The sequence below is a fragment of the Vulpes lagopus genome, chromosome 3 (genome assembly GCF_018345385.1).
Source record: "Vulpes lagopus strain Blue_001 chromosome 3, ASM1834538v1, whole genome shotgun sequence".
Classification (NCBI taxonomy): Eukaryota; Metazoa; Chordata; class Mammalia; order Carnivora; family Canidae; genus Vulpes; species Vulpes lagopus.
This window is the reverse complement of record NC_054826.1, coordinates 106,896,530-106,914,996: the sequence shown is the minus strand read 5'-3', so window position 1 is coordinate 106,914,996 and position 18,467 is coordinate 106,896,530. Positions and strand designations below refer to the sequence as shown.

The 18,467-nt window shown below is 39.8% G+C and overlaps 1 protein-coding gene across 2 annotated transcripts in view; it reads right to left on the bottom strand.

Moving 5' to 3' along the window:
* The window catches only part of TMEM219 (transmembrane protein 219), a 48,894-nt gene extending 32,035 nt beyond the window's left edge, over nt 1–16,859 (bottom strand). For both annotated transcript variants that reach the window (XM_041748259.1, XM_041748260.1), the window contains exon 1: nt 16,684–16,859. The gene's annotated coding sequence lies outside the window, so the exon portion shown is untranslated. The remainder of the gene's footprint in view (nt 1–16,683) is intronic.
* Between the last annotated feature and the right edge of the window lie 1,608 nt (nt 16,860–18,467).

Below are 18,467 nucleotides of genomic sequence, written 5' to 3'. Positions count from 1 at the left end.
ATTTCAGACTACTTAAAACTTGTTTTAAGTTACCTTTTTAAAAATCAGTATCTTTCAGTGAAAAAAAAAAAAAAGCCAATTTCCAGTGACAATGCCCTCCTGTCCTGTCAAAGGCAACCAAGAACACACCTATAATTAAACAAAATTGGGTTTATTGACTCATTGCAATAGGAAAACCACACAATATGGGAAACTGTAGGGCATCTCAGTAAGAAGATGTTAGAAATGACTTTTTATAGGACTTGAGCTTGTATTAGGTTTCTGGGGAAGACTCAAGGAAAGGGGCTTTGCTCTGGTTTGAATGCTATGAGAAAGTGGGGATAGTTCTATGATTGGATATCTTAAAAATTTTATCTCAAAAGTAGGAGGAAAGGAGCAAGACTAAAGCTATAATTGATAAAGGAGCATAATTATCATTAGTAGCCAGGATGGGGATATTTGGTCATTTCTGTTTAGATAATGTTCTTAATGTTCATGATAGAATGGTCTTGTTTTTGCATTGATCCACCACAGTGGTGGCCTTGTTTTATCGTGTTGTGTTTTGTAAAATTTATATGTTATGTTACATTACGTCACGTTATGTTATGTTCATCAAGAGAAAACCAGTCTGTGAGCGTCATACCGGCTCCTGTCAACACCAAAGCCTAGATGATAGTGTTAGGCCAGCTTCAGGCTGTCAGAGGATGTTTTCTCTTTCTTGGTCTTCCTCTTAGCCAAGGGCAGAAGGATTTAGGCTTCAGGACTTTAGTGTACTATCTAGTTCTTCACCATTGCCAAAGTTTTGCTCATTAGGAGATTGTGGAGAGAACATCCATAGATAGACTTAGGTGAGTTTCACCTTTTCCTTTTGTTACAGCATGAGTTACTGAATCCTCTGACATGATAATGGTTGCACAGTTGCATTTAAGATTCTTTTTTTAAAAATATTTTATTTATTCATGACAGACACACAGAGAGGGAGAGAGGCAGAGACACAGGCAGAGGGAGAAGCAGAGGGAGAAGCAGGTTCCACACAGGGAGCCCGACGTGGGACTCGATCCCTGGTCTCCAGGATCTGGCCCTGGGCTGAAGGCGGCGCTTAAACCGCTGAGCCACCTGGGCTGCCCAGCATTTAAGATTCTGAATATGATGCATCAGCCAGCCTACACACCAGGAAATTACCAGAAACAAACTGATTATTACTTCTTGTAATAGGCCCTGAAGACAGGGCCCCAAGTCATCAAATCCAGGCAATGAAAACATGTCCCAAAGTCCAGCTTGTTTTTTTTTTTTTTTTTTTGAGAGATTCAAGTGATTTATTTTAGCATAGTCACAGACGATTCTGCTTGACCTGTATTTATGCAGGTAGCATAAGAGGTGTTTGCTAAAGCATAACTTTACCCTTGGTTAATAAATTTAAATTTAAATTGGTTGTTGGATTACTGAGTAGATGTTGTGTCATTTATGATGTCTACTGAGGTTAGAGACAAGTTTTGGATCATCTTTTCCAGCAGTATTATCCCTCTCTGGGAAGCTTATATTGTATGCATGATAAAGGAGTAGGTAATCCTTCCTGGGAGTTTTCCTAAGTAGTTGCTCTTGTCTCATTTCAGAGATTTCTAGGTACCATTTTCAGAAACACATGATCCACTGGAGAGGTGATAGTTAAAAATATCTGAGAGGCTCTAACAGTTACCCTGAATATGCAGGATAAGTTAGTGTGCAGCAGCAGGTAAAAGCTTGATGTCTGAATAAGAAGTAGGACCCCAGTGAGGCATAATTGAATTGAGAGATAACTACCATTTATCACAGTAAGAGTATATGATTTTTGGACTCTTGAGGTGGATAGATTCCTTGAATGGAGTTATACAATTACTGTAAGTAGTTTAGAGTATCTGTAGCAAGAATAACTCCCACATTAGTTCCATTCCTAATAACCTAGGTTTAACTGGTAGGCATATAATGACTTAAGCAAAAGCATTTTGTTCATGTCCAATTTTTATAGGACCAAACTTTGGAATTAATTATGTGAGGAAAACTTAAGACCAGAAAGGACTTGTGGAAGGAAATCTACCTTCTGAAGTATTTGAAGCTATTACTTTTTTTCTTTTTTGGTCAGAAAGATTAGGTGGTGAGGCAACAGATCTAGCAATGAGTTACATTCAGAGCAATACAAATAAATAAGTATTGGTGAGGATGTGGAAAAAAGGGAACCCTCATGAACTGTTGGTAGGAATGTGAATTGGTACAAGCACTATGGAAAACAGTATGGGGGCAGCCTGGATGGCTCAGTGGTATAGCGCTGCCTTCGGTCCAGGGTGTGATCCCGGAGACCTGGGATCGAGTCCCACATCAGGCTCCCTGCATGAAGCCTGCTTCTCCCTCTGCCTGTGTTTCTGCCTCTCTCTCTCTCTGTGTGTGTGTGTGTGTCTCTATGAATAAATAAATAAAATCTTAAAAAAAAAAAAGAAAACAGTATGGAAGTTCCTCAAAAAAATTAAAAATAGAAACACCACATGATCCAGTAATTCCACTGCTGGGCACTTACCCAAAGAAGATGAAAACACTAATTTGAAAAGATATATGTACCCCTAGGTTTATTGTAGCATTACAATAGCCAAGATATGGAAGTAACCTAAGTGTCCATCAATAGATGAATGGATAAAGAAGATATGATATACACACACAATGTAATATTACTCAGCCATATAAAAGGATGAGATCTTATCATGTGCAACAATATAGATGGACCTAGAGGATATTATGCTAAGTGAAATAAAAGACGTAGAAAGACAAATACCATATGATTTCACTTATATGTAGAATCTAAAAAAAGTAAATGAAAAAAACAAACAAAAAAACAGAAGCACTCATAAATACAGAGAACTGGTGGTTGTCAGATGAGAGAGGGTGGAGGGGATGGGCAAAATAGGTGAAGAAGATTAACAAGCACAAACCTCTAGTTAATAAATAAATAAGTCATACATATGGAAAGTACATCATAGGGAAATATAGTCAATAATAATAATGCAGTCAATAATACTATAATATTGTTAGATGCTTACTACAACATATTCTTGTGGTGAGCATTAAAGTAATATATAGAACTGTCCAATCACTACATTGTACACCTGCAACTAACATAATAACATTGTATGTCAACTGTACTTTAAAAATGGAAAAATAAAAATAAATTTAAAATGGTATATCGTAGCTCAGTTGGTTCAGTGGCCAGCTCTTGATTTTGGCTCAGGCCATGATCTCAGGGGCCTGGGATCAAGCCCTGCATTGGGCTCCACACTCAGCAGGGAAACTGCTTGAAGATTCTCCATCCCTCTCCTTCTGTACCTCCCCTCCCCTCTCTTTCCTTCTCTCTCGAATAAATAAATAAATCTTTTTAAAAACTTGTATATTGTACTTTACTTAGATTGGTGATAGGTAACATTTAATATATGTGATTTTAATATTTTTATAATATGCACATTGTAAAATAAACATTGCCTACCTATCTGTGAAAAAAACTCAGAGCAGTAGCTAAGATTTGAGAAATAGGCACCAGCATATTTTTTTTCTTAAGTTAAAGAAAGAAACCACCAGGGGGCAAATGGAATGGAATGAGGATACAGAAGATCATAGTACGAAAACTTTAGTCAGGGACACCTGGGTGGCTCAGCAGTTGAGTGTCTGCCTTGGGCTCAGGGCATGATCCTGGAGTCCCAGGATCAAGTCCCCCATCTGGCTCCCTGCATGGAGCCTGCTTCTCCCTCTGCCTGTGTCTCTGCCTCTCTCTCTTTCTCTGTCTCTCATGAATAAATAAATAAAATCTTAAAAAAAAAAAAAAAGAAAACTTTAGTCAGTTAAAGAGGGGATGTTAAAGACAGTAATAGATAAGATTTCTAAGAGAACAAAGGGTACTGAAGGATAACAAAGGGTACAAAAGGATACTGAAGAATTAAAAAACTAATCTTGTTCTGTTGTCTTCTGCAGAAGCTGTTCAATTAGTACCTTGTTCTATCATGTGGGACAGACACTGCCCACAGTCAGCAGCTTCTAGGGAATTGCTAAGAATCCTCAGTGTGAGGTCCCCTAATGGATTAGATGGCCAGTACTCAGGAGAAAGTGATGTATGTCTTCTTATTTGGGAAATATGAGTCCAGGGATCAACAACTTAGAGTTTATTGTTGTGTCATCTGTTAAAGGTCCTTTTCGTAGAGGCTCATGGGCAGTTTCTCCCTGATTCTTTTCCAGAAGACCAAATCTCTAGGTATCAGATCGTGCAGAGCTGCTTAGGTGAGTGTTTTGGCAATACAATACAATTAGTGATAAGTCTGGAGGTATTATACCAGTCCCTGCAGAAATTAGTCATATAAGTTTATAGCAGGATCAATCTAGGACTGAAGTAATTCCCAGATGCACAGGGCAGTTAACTCAGAAGGAAATATCTTGTGAATCCTGGAGGGAATGAATCTTATACCACAGGCAATGGCAAAGCCTGAGGTTTCTGAGAGTTTTGATAGTTGAGTTTTGAATTTCTTTAGTTCTCTTTTTTTTAAAGATTTTGTTTATTTATTCATGAGAGACACAGACAGACAGACAGACAGAGAGAGGCAGAGACACAGGCAGAGAGAGAAGCAGGCTCTGTGCAGGAAGCCCCTTGTAAGACTCGATCCTGGGACTCCAGGATCATGCCCTGAGCCAAACTGCTGAGCCATCTAGGCGTCCCAGTTCTCTTATTTTTGCTGATGATGGTGGATGATATAAAAAGTTTTATTTTCCAAGTAAAATAAATTAAGAAAATAATGGTACCAGAGAACTATGTGTTTTTGCTACCAGAGAGATAAATTGAGACCCTTCCTCTTGGAAATTTTAAAGTCATTTTATTCTCTACTAGTATGTGCACAGCTCTCTAGCATGAGAAAGCCTCAATCCATCCTGAGAATAAACAATAACCAGAACCTACTCATAGTTCATTTGGAGTTGTTCACAGGGCCTGGAGGCTTTGATTCCTGTTCATGTCCTACCTTTATAGTATTGCAGGGAACATGTCATTAGTTAGGGCATGCATTGGAAACATCCTCTAATGTTAACCCTGAAAGTCACCCCCACCCATGTCAGTTCAATATTGTCAATTTATCTCCGCTATGTGGGCAAATTCAAGAAGCATTCTTACTAAACTCCACTTTGACTATGCTTACCTCTTGGATAACAACAAAACATCTAAAAGTTATTAATTTGCTGTCCACTTTAGAGGGAGATGTCAGGAAATCTCTGTTTCTTTTTCAAAATTTAATCACTTTTTATTTGGAAATAATAATAGATTCACAAGTAATTCCAGTAATTCCACTGCTGGGCATTTACCCAAAGAAATGAAAACAATCCTGATGGTAATATCTTACATCACCACATTACGGGGTCACAATCAGGAAAGTGATACTGGTACAATCCACAGACTATTCAGATTTCACCAGTGTTATGTGCATTCATTTGTGTTTGTCTGTATATATGCAGTTCTGTGCACATATTGAATTTTATCACATGTAGATTCATGTAGCCACACCACCAGCAAGATCCAGAATTGTTTAGTATATGTGCTGCCAAAGTGAGCATCAAGATACAGAATTGTTGCATCACCACAAAGATCCTTCAATTTTCCCCTTATGGTCACATGCATCCCCTCTCCCTGCCCAATCCTATCCTTTTTTTTTTTTAAAAGATATTATTTATTCATGAGAGACACAGAGAAAGAGACAGAGACACAAGCAGAGGGAGAAGCAGGCTCCATGTAGGGAGCCTGATGCAGGACTCGATCCTGAGACCCTGGGATCATGCCCTGAGCCAAAGGCAGACGCTCAACCGCTGAGCCACCCAGGCGTCCCTCCCCAATCCTATCTTAACCTTTGGCAATGACTAACCTGTTCTCCATCTCAATGATTTTGTCATTTCTAGAACGTTATATAATGTAGTCATACAGTATGAAATGTATTGTGATTGGCTTCTTTTCATTCAGTATAATTCCCCTGAGGTCTAAGTTTTTGCATGTTTCAATAGTTTGTATCCTTTTATTGCTCAGAGGTTTGATAACCAATGGCTGAGAAGCCTAACAGGAGATGGTAAGGCAAGCCAAAAATTAACAATAGCAGAAAGCTGTTACCACTCCTAGGATAGAGGAACATTCCTTGCTGAGCAATGTTAGTGTTATGAGATCCCAGGGTCAGGGTCACTGGTAGAAGCTGGAATCATGGTCAGCCTCTCCTGTGAGAGCTGGACCCATGTGAAAGCTATAGCCACCTGACATGGGGATAGCAGTGAGGGTGGAGGAATGTGCTGGTAGAGAAATACCCTGGCTTCTCCCTTCCTTTTGCTTTATATTCTGCTTCCATTGCTTTCCACTGCTTGAACTGAAAGCCAGCTAACATGGCTGCCTGAGATGTGTAGCCTGTAGTGGTCACCCAGTCAAAAAACTGAGCTGGGCGGCCCGGGTAGCTCAGCAATTTAGCGCCACCTTCAGTCCAGGGCATGATCCTGGAGACCCAGGGTTGAGTCCCATGTCAGGCTCCCTGAATGGAGCCTGCTTCTCCCTCTGCCTGTGTCTCTGCCTCTCTCTCTCTCTCTCTCTGTGTCTCTCATGAATAGATAAATAAAATCTTTAAAAATTAAATTAAATTAAATTAAATTAAATTAAATTAAATTAAATTAAAAAATAAAAAAAAAATCATTTACACTTAAAAAAAAAAAAAACTGAGCATATCAGGGGACTATGAGGAGTGGATCTGAGGACAAACAGGCCCAGAACCCACACAATAGCATATGTGAGTGTTCAATTTTACATGGTAATGCTACACTGATTTTCTTAAGTTAGAATTTGTTTCCAGTGCATTTTGAAGTCATGAATTAACCTGAAAATGTAAACCTACTGTCAGTATAAATATTTATTTTATTATCTTTCATCAGCTTACAGGTCTGGTGAAAGTAATTAATTTACCATCTGAACTGATGTAATATCTGAAACAAGCTTATAAGGATAAGTCCAAGATTGTGATAACATAGGCTGCTTGGAATTTTTTGGTTTTCTTCCTTTTTGAAATTATTAATTGTGGCAAAATACACATATGATAAATGTTATCTATGGCTTGGCATCTCAGCCATTCAAAGAATTTTTTTTCAGCTTATTTATTTTTGTGAGAGAGAGAGAGAGAGAGAGCTTCACACATGTGAGTGAGCATGAGCAGGAAGGAGGGGCAGAGGGAGAAGCAGACTCCTCACTCAGCAGGGAGCCCAATGTAGGACTCAATCCCAGGACCCTGGTATCATGAACTGAGCCGAAGGCAGACGCTTAACTAACTGAGCCACCCAGGTGTCCACATCTTAGCCATTTTTGACTGTATGGTTTGGTACACTTTTAAGGTATTGCTCAGTAGTGTTAAGTACATCACCTTGTTGTGCAACCATCACAACCATCCATCTCCAGAACTTTTTTTCATCTTGCAAAACTGAAACTCTGTAATTAAATAATGACTCCCTATCCTCCTTTCCCACCAGCCCCTGGAAACCACTATTCTACTTTCTGTCTTTTTGAATTTAACTTCTCTAGTATCTCATAACATTGGAATCATACAGCGTTTTGTCTTTTTGTGATTGGCTTATTTCACTTAGCATCATGTCCTCAAGGTTCATGTTAGAGCAGCTGTCACAATTTCCTCCTTTTTAAGGCTGAATAATATTTCATTGTATGTAGATACCATATCGGTCTATCCATTCATCTGTTGATGAGCCCTTTGGGTTGCTTCTACTTTTTGGCTCTTGTGAATATGCTCCCATAAATATGGATGTGCAAACATCTCTTTGAGACTCTACTTTCAATTATTTTGGGTATATATCCAGAAATGGGATTGCTGGGTCATATAGTAGGTCTATTTTTAATTTTTTGAAGAGCTAACATATTATTTTTCATATAGCTGCACAAATTTATACTCCTACCAGCAGTGTATAATTTCACCATTTCTTTGCCAATACTTGCTATCCACCTCTCTTTTATAGTAGCCATCCTAATAGATATAAAGTGGCAACTAATTATAGTTTTGACTTGGTATTCCCCTAATGATTAGTAATGTTGAGCATCTTTTCATGTGTTGTTGGTCATTTGTCTATCTTCTTTGGAGAAATATCTATTCAAGTGCTTTACACACTTTAATAAGGTTAATTTTTGGTTGTTGCTGTTGTTGAGTTACAGGAGTTCTTTATATATCCCAGATGTTAAGTCTTTAGCAGATACTAGATTGTCAAATATTTCCTCCCATTCTAGGAGTTGTCTCCTCATTCTGTTGTATCATCCTTTTTTTTTTTTTTTTTTTTTTTTTTTTTTTTTGTTGTATCATCCTTTGATGCACAGAAATTTTAAATTTTTATGTAGTCCAGTTTAGTTTATTTTTTATTTTTTATTTTCTCTTTTGCCTGTGGTTTTGGTGTCTTATTTAAGAAATCATTGCAAAAAAAATAAAAGAAATAATTGCCAAATCAAACATCATGAAGCTTTTCCCCTATGTTTTCTTCTAACAGTATAATTTCAGGTCCTATATTTAGTTCTTCCATGCATTTAGAATAAACTTTTGTATATGGTGTAAGGTAAACGTTTAACTTCATTCTTTTGCATTGAATATCCACTTTTCCCAACACCAGTTGTTGAAAAGACTAGCTTTCCCCCATTGAATGATATTGGTCTTCTTGTTGAAAATCATTTGGCCATATGTTTGAGGGTTTATTCCTGGACTCTCTATTCTATTTCATTGGTCTATATGTCTATCCTATGCCATTTTGCCACACTGTTTTGATCACTATAGCTTTGTAACACATTTTGAAATCAGGAAGTGTGAGATCTACAATTCTGTTCTTTTTCAAAATAATTCTGGTTATTAAGGGTCCATTGAGATTCCATTATGAATTTTAGGATGGATTGTCCTATTTCTGTAAAAATCACTGTTGGGCTTTAGATGGATTTGAGTGGTATCAACATCTTAATAATATTAAGTCTTCCAGGGCTCCCTGGGTGGCGCAGCGGTTTGGCGCCTGCCTTTGGCCCAGGGCGTGATCCTGGAGACCCGGGATCGAATCCCACGTCGGGCTCCCGGTGCATGGAGCCTGTTTCTCTCCCTCTGCCTATGTCTCTGCCTCTCTCTTTCTCTGTGACTATAATAAATAAATAAAAATTAAAAAAAAAAAAGTCTTCCAACTCAAGGGATGCCTGGCTGGCTCAGCAGTTGAGCATCTGCCTTTGGCTCAGGGTATGATCCCAGGATCCAGGATGGAGTCCCACATCAGGCTCCTTGCATGGAGCCTGCTTCACCCTCTGCCTATGTCTCTGCCTCTCTCTCTCTTTCTGTGTCTCTCAGGAATAAATAAATAAAATCTTTAAAAAATATTAAGTCTTCCAACTCATAAACATGGATGTCTTTCTATTTATTTGGGTCTTCCTTAATTTCTTTCAGCAACATTTTGTAGTTTTCAGTGTACAAGCTCTTTGTCTCCTTAGTTAAGCTTATTCCTAGGTATTTTATTATTTTTGATGCTCTTGTAAATAGAATTGTTTTCTTAATTTCATTTTCAGATTGCTCATTGTCAGTGTATAGAAACACAACTGATTTTCATGTGTTGATTTTGTATCCTACAACTTTGTTAAATTTCTTTATTAACTTTAATAGTTTTTTGTGGAATCTTTAGGACTTTCTACATATAAGAAGATCATGTCATTTTTGAACAAAGATAATTTTACTGGGGCATGTAGGTGGTGCAGCTGGTTAAGCGCCCAAATCTTGATTTCGGCTCAGGTCACAATCTCAAGGTCATGAAGTCAAGCCCCGTATCAGGCTCCATGCTCAGCACACAGTCTACTTAGTTTCTCTCCCTCTCCCCTTACCCCTTCTCACTCTCTCTCTTCAAATAAATAAATAAATCTTTTTTAAAAAGATCATTTTACTTCTTCCTTTCCAATATGGATGGCTTTTTTTTTTTCTTTCTAATTTGGACGATTTTTTTCTCTTGCCTAACTGCTTTAGCTAGGACTTCCAGTACTATGTTAAATAGAAATGGCAATAGCAGGCATTCTCATTATTTTTCTGATCTTAGAGGAAAAGCTTTCAGTCTTTCATTATTAAGTATCATGATGTTAGGTATTGGTATTTTTCTTTTTTAAGTAAGATTTATCAACAAACACAATTAAAGCAGGGATGTACATGGGAATCTCTAGAAGATCCTTCCAGGATTTGCTAGCTGCCTAGTAGAGAAAAACAGTCATGGGCTTCTCCTTCTTTGTGTAAGAAAGAAGGTGGCTGGGTTTATAGTAGTGATAGACAGTAATGTGTAAAAGGAAAATAATGGCCTATCTGCCACTTGAGAAGTGTTGAGTGTTTCCTGTCAGTAGACAAGTCTTTAAAATAGGGGACCATACAGTTTAGCAGACCTTAGAACTAAATCAAGGGAAAGTTTCACACATTCTGCCTATGTTTCTATACCTCTTAGACAAAGTATATATGCCTTGGCTATTGGATCTAATGAAAAACTGGCATAAGCAGTAGGCTTCTGATGATCCCCCCATGTAATTGACCAGTACCCCTAACACTTGTTCAGAATTTTCATGAACAAAAGGGGAAGATGCTTGTGGATCTAAAATCCTGGAAACAGATCTTTTTGTAGATAGTTATACCAGTCTTTGTGCTTAAAAATTACTATGCGTTTTTTTAACTGAAAAGTATAAAATCAAAAAAAAAAAAAAAAGAAAAGTATAAAATCATTGACTGATATTTATATTAATTTATACTTTATTCATGTGTAAATATCAGGAAGAAAGCTTTTCTTTGATTCAGTAATTTTTTTAAAATTATGCATATAGAAGACAAAAGAATTCTCATAATAGTTTTGAATTCATTAAAATTTGGATAATTCCAGATAAACCTAATTATTCCTATTGTTCCTCATTTTCTTTTTTTTTTTTAAGATTTTATTTATTTATTCACGATATACACAGAGAGAGAGAGAGAGGCAGAGACACAGGCAGAGGGAGAAGCAGGCTCCATGCCAGGGAGAGCAGGCTCGAGCCCGATGCGGGACTCGATCTCAAGACTCAGGAATCGTGCCCTGGGCCAAAGGCAGGTGCCAAACCACTGAGCCACCCAGGGATCCCCTGTTCCTCATTTTCTATAGTAAGGAAGAAGGGAAGCCTGAGTGGCTCAACGGGTTAGGGTCTGCCTTCAGCTCAGGGAGTGATCCTAGAGTCCTGGGATCGAGTCCCACATGGGGATCCCCACATGGAGCCTGCTTCTCCCTCTGCCTGTGTCTCTTGTGAATAAATAAATAAAATGTTTTTTAAAGTAAAAAAAGAAGGGATCCCTGGGTGGCGCAGCAGTTTGGCGCCTGTCTTTGGCCCAGGGCGCGATCCTGGAGACCCGGGATCGAGTCCCACGTCAGGCTTCCGGTGCATGGAGCCTGCTTCTTCCTCTGCCTGTGTCTCTGCCTCTCTCTCTCACTGTGTGCCTATCATAAAAAAAAAAAAAAGTAAAAAAAGAAGAAGATGGGATCCCTGGGTGGCGCAGCGGTTTGGCGCCTGCCTTTGGCCCAGGGCGCGATCCTGGAGACCCGGGATCGAATCCCACGTCGGGCTTCCGGTGCATGGAGCCTGCTTCTCCCTCTGCCTGTGTCTCTGCCTCTCTCTCTCTCTCTGTGACTATCATAAATAAATAAAAATTTAAAAAAAAAAAAAAAAAAAAGAAGAAGATTTCTGTGTTACTTAATGGCCATTTTAGAAAATCCAAAGATAGTTTAGGCATAAAAAAGAGGCTGAAAGTGTTATTAGTCTAAATTTGAGGACTGAATTTTAGAAAGGCAAAATAAAGAATAGTTACAGAGGAAACAATATATAAGAAACAAATATCTAAAAAGAAAATTTATAGGCAATGTAAAAACACACAGCCATGAGCAACAATGGTTATTAGGAACTTAACTTTTTTTAAAAAATAAGGACTCTTTTCAAAAATGACTAAGAGTATATTTAAAAAGCACCAAAGAATGAAGAATCCTAAAATTTTTATGACACCACAAAAGACCCTGAGTAGCCAAAGCAATCTTGAGGAAGATGAACAAAATGGGTATCACTATTCCAGATCTCAAGCTATACTACAAAGCTACAGTAATCAAAACAGTATGGTACTGGCACAAAAACAGACACATAAATCAATGGAACAGAAAAGACCCTAGAAATACACTCACATTTATATGGTTAATTAATCTACAACAAAGGAGGCAAGTATATACAATAGGGAAGGACAGTCTCTTCAATTAATGGTGTCGGGGAAACTGGACAACCACACACAAAACTAGGCCACTTTCTTACACCATACACAAAAATAACCTCAAAATGGATTAAAGACCTAAACGTGAGACCTGAAACCATAAAACTTCTTAAAGAACACATAGGGTGGGAATCCCTGGGTGGCTTGGCGGTTTGGCGCCTGCCTTCAGCCCGGAGCATGATCCTGGGGTCCTGGGATCGAGTACCATGTTGGGCTACTTGCATGGAGCTGGCTTTTCCCTCTGCCTGTGTCTCTGCCTCTCTCTCTCCCTCTCTCTGTCTCTCATGAATGAATAAATAAAATCTTAAAAAAAAAAGAACACATAGGGAGTAATCTCTTAGACATCAGCCTTAGCAACATTTTTCTAGATATGTCTCTTCAAGCAAGAAAAACAGAAGAAAAATAACCTATTGGAACTAAACTAAAATAAAAAACTTTAGCAGAGGAAGCTATTGGCAAAATAAAAAGGCAACCTACTAAATGCAAGAAGATATTTGTAAGTGGCATATCCAATATATATTTGAACTATATAAAGAATGTATACACCATCAAAAAAACAATCTGATTTTAAAATACACAGAGGATCTGAATAGACATTTTTCTAAAGAAGACACAGATGACCAATAGATACATGAGAAGATGCTTAACATCACTAATCATCAGTGAAATGCAAACCAAAACTACAAGGATATATCGCATCACACCAGTCAGAATGGCTAGTATCAAAAAGACAAGAAAAAAAAAAGTGTTGGTGAGGATATGGAGAAGAGAGAACCCTGGTGCACAGTCATTGCAAACGTAAACTGACATAACCACTGTGGAAAATAGTATGGAGGGTCCTCAAAAATAGAAATACCATATGAGCCAATAATTCTACTACTGAATATTGATTCAAAGAAAATGAAAATACTAATTCAAAAAGATACATATAACCCTATGTTTATTGAAGCATTATTTACAATAGCTAAGATATGGAAACAACCCAAGTGTCCATTGGATAAATGGATGAAGAAGATGTGGCAGGTATACACAGTGGAATATTAGCCATAAAAAAGAAAGAAATCCTGCCATTTGTGACAACATGGATAGACTTTGAAGGCATTATGCCAAGTGAAATAAGTTAGAGAAGGAGAAATATCATGTGATTTCACTTATCTGTAGAATCTTAAAACAAACAAAACTCACAGAAACCGAACAGATTGGTGGTTGAAAGAGGCAGGGGGTTGTGGATGAAGGTTGTCAAGAAGTACAAACTTCCAATTATAAGACAAATAAGTTCTGGGGATGTAATGTACAACATGGTAACTATTTAAAAAAGAAAAAAAATAAGGTAAATCGTATGTAAAAACTATGACTATTTAACTTTTAAAATCAGTAAAAAGGGGCACTTGGGTAGCACAGGTGGTTAGGCATCCAGCTCTCTCTCTCTCTTTTTTTTTTTAAGATTTATTTATTTATTCAAGAGAGAGAGGGAGTGAGCACGAGCAGGAGGGGTAGAGGCAGAGGGAGAGAGAATCTCAAGCAGAGTGCGGAGCTCCACCCAGGGCTCAATCCCACGATCCAAGATCACAACTCAAGCTGAAACCAAGAGTCAGAAGCCAAACCAACTGTGCCACCCAGGTGCCCCTAAGCATCTGACTCTTGATCTCAGCTCATGACTTGATCACAGGGTCATGAGTTCAAGCCTCATGTTGGGCTCCAGGTGAGTATGAAGCCTACTTTATTATTTTTTTTAATTTTTTAAATTTATGATAGGCACACAGTGAGAGAGAGAGAGAGGCAGAGACATAGGCAGAGGGAGAAGCAGGCCCCATGCACCGGGAGCCCGACGTGGGATTCGATCCCGGGTCTCCAGGATCGCGCCCTGGGCCAAAGGCAGGCGCTAAACCGCTGCACCATCCAGGGATCCCCTGAAGCCTACTTTAAAAAAAAAATCAATATAAAAAATATGAAGGTTTAAATCATGAGAAAACTAACCCTGATCTTATACCAACCAGAATATTGTGCTGGTATTATTTTTACATGGCAAACTAACATTTAAAGATACTGGATTATGCCAAAAGCTCTTCTCGTATCTTGGTACTAAGGCCTTTTCTTATCTTGTACTATAACACAGCCTATTACATAAATACACTTTTCAGTGCCCACAAAGGAAACATAGGTAGTTTAACAATTCATTTACACATTTGATTACATAATTAGACTAGATGTTCCTAGCGTGCACACATACAATTTTTTTATTAATCTTTAAAGTTTCCCAAGAGAAGACAATGAACAGCAAAGAAAAAGTGAGAGGGAGATATTTCAGACAAATATAAAATTATCACTCTAGGATCCCTGGGTGGCGCAGCGGTTTGGCGCCTGCCTTTGGCCCAGGGCGCGATCCTGGAGACCCGGGATCGAATCCCACATCAGGCTCCCGGTGCATGGAGCCTGCTTCTCCCTCCGCCTGTGTCTCTGCCTCTCTCTCTCTCTGTGACTATCATAAATAAATAAAAATTAAAAAAAAAAATTTAAAAAAAAATAAAAAAAATAAAATTATCACTCTAAAAGGCTAATCTGGGGATCCCTGGGTGGCTCAGTGGTTTAGCACCTGCCTTCAGCCTGGGGCATGATCCCGGAGTTCCGGGATGGAGTCCTAGGATCGAGTCCCCCATCAGGCTCCCTGCGTGGAGCCTGCTTCTCCCTCTGCCTGTGTCTCTGCCTCTGTGTGTCTCTCATGAATAAATAAATAAAATGAGACACACACACACACACACACACACACACACACACACACAGGCAGAGACACAGGCAGAGGGAAAAGCAGGCTCCACGCAGGGAGCCCGATATGGGACTCAATCCCGGGACCCCAGGATTATGCCCCGAGTCGAAGGCAAGACGCCCAACTGCTGAGCCACCCAAGTGCCCTCCATTTGTTTGTTTGTTTGTTTGTTTCTTGAAGTAGGCTCCACATCCAATGTAGTACTTGAACTCACAACCTTGAGATCAAAGAGTACCATGTTCTACTGACTGAGCCAACCAGGCACCCCATAAAATCTCTCCTTTTATTTTATGTTTATAAAAGATTTACTTATTTATGATAGACATAGAGAGAGAGAGGCAGAGACACAGGAGGAGGGAGAAACAGGCCCCATGCCGGGAGCCCGATGTGAGACTCGATCCCAGGACTGCAGGATCGCGCCCAGGGCCAAAGGCAGGCGCTAAACCGCTGAGCCACCCAGGGATCCCAAAATCTCTCCTTTTAACAAACAAGACAATCTCCTCATGAGGGTTTCTTTTCTTTTTTTCTTGGTTTTTGTTCTTGTTGTTCTGAGGTACCTCTCAAATAAACAATTGTTAGGTCTGCTACAATTCTAACTTGTCCCTAGTGAGATTCTGTCAGAGAGGTAAGGGTATAAATTAGGAGGAAGCAGATATTTGGCCCAGTTTTAGATGAGACAAGGCTCCATAAGGATAGTGCTGTGCAACCTTGTATCTGCAGAACTTGGCCAAAAGCCAATTATGATTGACAGGGCCAGAAAAATGTCCTGATTCTGGGGAGAAGAATGAAACAAAGTAGTTCCCAGGAACACAAAATTGAGGAAAAATTCCTTATAGCAATTTATTTTTTTTTCCTTATAGCAATTTAAAATGGCAATCTAAGGGGTGCCTAGATGGCTCGGTTAAGCATCTGCCTTTGGCTCAGGTCACGATCCCAGGGTCCTGGGATCAATTCCTGCCCAGGGCTCCCTGCTCAGTGGGGAGCCTGCTTCTCCCTCTCCCTCTTCCCCTCCCCTTCTGATCATGTGCTCGTGCTCTCTCTCTCTCTCTCAAATAAATAAAATCTTAAATAAGTAAATAAAGTGGCAATCTGAGGCAAAGTTTATCCAAAAGACACTGGTCTGAGGATCTTTTGAATTCCACAGCCTATAAGACTGGTGGTAGTACAGACTTACTAGACATTGGTTAATGGAGTGATTTGTCTGGTTTATTCTGGTAACAAGTAACACTCAAGCATGCTAAATAATTATATGTATGACCCCTGAGTGGTTGGCATCTCCAGCTTCTTAGAGGGACAAGTGGTGTTCAATCACTAGAGTTTGAGCAATAACAGATTTGTGATGTCCTTAGACATTCAGGGCTGCATATCTGTCCTTTCCCTAGAAACATTTTCTCTTATAGACAAATGGCATTCAAAACAATAGACAAGAGAGGACAGATCATAGGGGCAGATATAAAAAGCCAAAAAACAATTTAACCAAAGAAAAATAAAAATCTAATTGTATAACCATGAACCAAAGGGGACCTTTTTGCAAGGAAAACAAAATCTCCATACTTAAGGGTCTTAATAAAACATCAGAACTCACATTTAGTGAGAACTTACCTCCCAGCCATGGGCAGGATGGCATCTCAAACAGTTAGAGACACAAAGTGTTTCAGATGTGCACATTATTACTAGAGTTGAGGGTCCCAGTCCAAGTTTGTGAAGGCTTCAGCTGAAACTCTGTAGATTCCTCTTTTCTGACAATGCCCTCCAGCCAAAGACCAGCAGGAGCACACCTGTGGTTGAACAAGGAAGATGGCACACCATGGGGAACCCATCATGGACATCTCAGCAAAATGTGTTAGAAAGGACTTATTATAGGATTTGGGCTTGTGTTAGATTCTCTAGGAGAGCTCAAGAAAGGGGAGATTTGCTTCAGGTTGGATGTTATCAGGAAGTGGTGATAATTCTTTTTGGTTATCTTAATAAATCTCATCTAGAAGTTAGAAGGAATGGATTAGGATTAAAGCTATATTTAGGGGAACCTGGGCAGCTCAGATGGTTGAGCATCTGCCTTCTGCTCAGGTTATGAACCCAGGGTCCTGGGATCAAGCCCCATATCAGGCTCCCTATTCAGCAGGGAGCCTGCTTCTCCCTCTCCCTCTCCTGCCCACCCTGCTTGTGCTATCTCTCTCTTTTTTTCTCTCTCTCTCTCTGTCAAATAAATAAAATCTTTTTTTAAAAGCTGTACTTGGTAAAGAAGCAGCAGTCACTCAAACTATGAGGGAAGGGGTTATGTTTGGTCATTTTTGTGTTTGGGCAATGTTGGTTTTGTGTTCAGAAATGATTATGAAATGGTCTTTCTCTCAATCTGTCAGAGTGCCATGGCCTAGCTGATAGTGCCAGGCCTGCTCCTAGCATTACCAAGGTTTCCACAGGGAGAGTAAACTAGCTCCCAACCGTCATGGGCTGCCTTTTTTTTTTTTTTTTTTTTTTTTTAAATCAGTTGCACTTGAAAAATCAGAATTGGCAAACTCTTTTGGTAAAACATGAGCTCTCTGGATCACCACAGGCTCCATTACTCCCCAATAACTTGTAATGCCCCACCCCACTCATGTACACTCCTAACTGTTCCCTGGCATTGAAATCTGCACCCCACACTAAGCAAAATAAGAACCAAGCCCAGAGAAAAGTGACTTGGCTAGGATCACCCAATGAACCTGGGGAGAGTGGAAATTCTGTTTAAATTTTCCCTCCAGCAAACCCCATGCTAGACATTAAGATCCTTTATTGTTAAATCTCTGAAGTATCAGCCTCTCAACGGAACGTAGATCAAGTCAGATAAACACTTCTCAGTACACTTTCTTGTCAATAACACGTCCCTGACTTACTCTTTCTTTTTTTCGGGATTGGGTGTCTGTCTCGAGACCTTAGCTGGGATTCTAAAACCTTTGCTTGGCCGCTGCAGCCACCCCTGACATTCATTCTGCTCAATACCACAGGCGTGTTTCTGCCTGGAGTCCGTGTGTGTGCCCTTCCCTCTGCCTGGAGTTCTCCCTCACACCTTAGTGTGGCCTCGTCTTCTCAGCTTCGGCTCTGCATCACTTCCTTAGGCACGCACTTCCTGACGACCTTACCTACTACACACACCCTGCATGTCCTAGCACTGCTGTCACCTCTCTAAGGAGGCCACCTCACTTTGGCCTCTTGTACAAGTCTCCCTTGGTGCTTTGTTCGAAGCTCTCCGCAGTCTGTCAAAAGCGCGGGGATGGGAGGCGGAAACCTTGCCTTTCACGCCCGCGAAGCGCTCTGAGGGCAGAGACTCAACCACCGCGAGGCGACCCCGCTTTCCACAGCAGGCATGTGGCGGAGCCCGTCCTCCAACCACTGTCCAAGACCCGCGC